The following is a 3,201-nucleotide window of genomic DNA, read 5'->3' on the forward strand; positions in this document are numbered from 1 at the left end:
AGGGGATCCCGGCAGACTTTGTGTTTTCCTGCCGAGGCAGCAGTGTGTTAGTTTTTGCATCCCGCTTTCACTTTAAAGCGCAATGCAAAAATAAACATGCTGCTGTTTGAGTCTCGGCAGTGCTTGGTTTTTTTAAGTTTCCAAACATACAGAACATGAAATAACATCTTGCAAGTAGTGAATGGAAAATCTGGGATTTCCTGGCTGTGTTTAACTGCTTGGATTTCAGCAATTGCTGGAAGAGGATTACCTGAAAACCAGGTGGTTAATGTGAAACGATGCCAGTGGAAAAATAAACCTGCTCCAACAATTGATGGTACACTTACTGCTTGTTGTCCTGACCTTTCTTTAGCAGCACCTGTTTATCTCATCAGCTGTTTGTCGTTAGGTGGCCACCCATGACTCGTTTATTGTTATTTACCAGCTAAGAATACATTACTCCTGATGACCGGTATTGTACATACATCAAGTGTTAAGTTGTGCACAAACTCAGGACATAGTGCAGCTTGTGCAAAAGCTGTGATTTAAAAACACGTTGACTTTTAAGCTTAGTGCGACTAGCAGAACGAGGCCGTATATATAACAAATGTAGAATTACAGGGTGGGTCGTGTCCCTTGTACTGCCTGATAAAGAGGCGAAGAAAGTAGCTTGAGGACATGTGAGAGTTGCAGTGGAGGTTGAGGGAGGGTTATAGAGAGGAATGGTTTAATACCTACTTTCAGACAAAGCAGGATTTGTTCTGCCCTGAATGGGCCTGTGTCTTAAATCAGCTAGTATAAAATGTCCCACATTTTTGTTACTGGTTTCTACTGATAAGATTCTTTGTATCACTCTATATTCTTACAATGCCCAACTCTTCAAAATATTATCTTCATCACCATACATAATTAACTGATAACGTTATTTTTCTTGATGTAATTGTTCGTGTTTCTCCAATCACAACCTTTGGGAACTTATACATTGTATTGCTCAAACAATGGGTACACAGCGGGTCTCCTTCACCATGCAGCATTCAGACTTCACATATGCTGGCTTTCTGAACCTTAGCAAGTACAAGCCACTGGAATTGAATAAAAGTGTCTGTTTGCTCTTGTACTGCAAAAAACGCTCTGAGAGAGAATATAGAGTGATACAACAATTCATATACCTGTGTAGATGAACTTTAATGCTGATGGGCAGAGTCTCTGAAGTCCAGTACCAGCAGCCTGCTAGAAGGCATGAAGGACAGTTGCACAAGTGATGAAAGCCCTCTAGATTCCAGCAGTGATAGACACGAATCCATTGGCGGTGTTGATTTTATTGAATAACTGCCCCACTCCCTTAGATGCCATGGGCGTTGTAGAGTTTGGTGAGGGGCGCTAGGCCCTCATTAGGCTGTGTGGATAAATCAGACACTGACACCAGAATGTGGGTTAGGAACTGGGCCCTGAGCACGTGCACTCAGTACCTTTTATTGGCCAGGGTCATCTGACCAATGACGTCTGGTGGTGGGTGGGTGTTTAGTGTGCTTACATCATGAGTGAGACACTAGACCGTGTCTTACGTTTCTACATCCCTCCCAACCTTAGTTAATAAAATTACACTAACTAAAGTCCAACCTGTGGGAAAGAATAGAGTTCACACAAAACCCATAACTCAATCACGACGACTCCCACGTAGTCTTCTCCACTGCTGGTCACGTCAATTACTGGCAATGGTATCTCTTCTTGCCTCGGCAGACTTGCAGCTTGTAGGTGGGCTGTACAGTCTCTCTCGCTCTGTTTCACATCCTGTGAACGTGTAGAGGTAAGAATAGCAGGTCCCGAGTGTGTTGCTTTCCGCTGGACCGTCCTGGTTAAAGTGTTTGGTTCAAACTGGTGTCTGTTCCTGACGGGATCTTCAGCTGCAGGTTATCCCTCTCACGGATACCCCTCTCTCGTGGGTGTCCCCTCTCACTGGATGACCCGGAGGCCCTTTTCTGTCAGGCTCCCACTGGACCGGAGGACATGCCGCCTTGCCGCTCCAACGTGTTGAAGGGCGTCGCTACGGGTCCTCTCTCCGTGTCCGAAGCTCCACCTGAAAGGGTGTTGTTGGCACTGGTTCCGTCGTGTGCGACCTTCGGTCTTCCAGGATCTTCAGCGCGAGCTTCAACAGTCCGTCTCTCGTTGTGGGATCCGCTGCCACCGGTGTCCCTGAGGCCTCTGCCCCTGGATTTCCGCGGCCCTGTGTCCGTTCCATCCCAGAGGTGGGTGTTGCCAACAGACCGGCCTGCTCACTTCCGTCATTCCTGGGTGACTGTCGGGTTCGCACGTGGATGCTTACTTCCAGTGATGTTACCTGTGTCCCGGTCGTGCGTGTGGACTGTCGTGCACCTCTCACGTTCTCCTCGGTGTTTCCCCTTCTGGTGTGTTGTGTCTTGGTCCACACTCCTCTTTGCTCTCCTCCTTTCTCTTGTCTTCCTGTTTACGTTTTTACAGGCGTGAGGCTTGAGCAAGACAGGCAGCCAGGCCACACTCCAGGACTCAGGCGAGGCAGGTGTTCTTGGAACAGAAGACTGGGATCCCTCATCTTGGGTCGGGACTGGATTTTATTTTCAGAGCGAGCAGATGTGTGGAATGCTGTGATGCCCCCTCCCCTTCTCCTGTCAGCTGCCGAGGCCGGCAATGAGGTGGTCAGTCAGCGTGCGACTCTGTCAGTCCCCTGGGCTGCTCCGGGCAGTCAGGACAAGGCCTTACCCAATGGAGAACTGTCAGGAAGGCCTTACCCAACCGAGAACGGGCAGGGAGCCCTTACCCAACTCAGAACGGGCATGGAAAGTCTCCCGGATACTCTGAGGATGCCAAGAGACGCCCAACGCTGGATTCGGAGGCATTGTTGCTGTAAGTCACACTCCCTTCTCTTTCATTTTATTCTTCCAATTTTAAGACAGGCAAATGAACACCTACACCCCCCCCCCACACACACACACACACACTTCTCCTCCTCTTCCTCTGTCACCCTACCCTCAGGCAGGGGGTTTGGTACACGAACTTGAGTGTATATATTATTGCGACTGGGGAGTGCTGTATGTGTGTTTTCGTTTCACACATATATAATGTGCGTAACACAATTGACGTGTGTGAGTGAATATATGACCCACACTATTTAAATACATGTGGCTGTGTGTGATCTAAGTATGTATGTGAGGGAAGCACGGGTCAGGTGTCCAAGGCAAACCTCAT

The sequence above is a fragment of the Lissotriton helveticus genome, chromosome 2_1 (genome assembly GCF_964261635.1).
Source record: "Lissotriton helveticus chromosome 2_1, aLisHel1.1, whole genome shotgun sequence".
Taxonomy (NCBI): domain Eukaryota; kingdom Metazoa; phylum Chordata; class Amphibia; order Caudata; family Salamandridae; genus Lissotriton; species Lissotriton helveticus.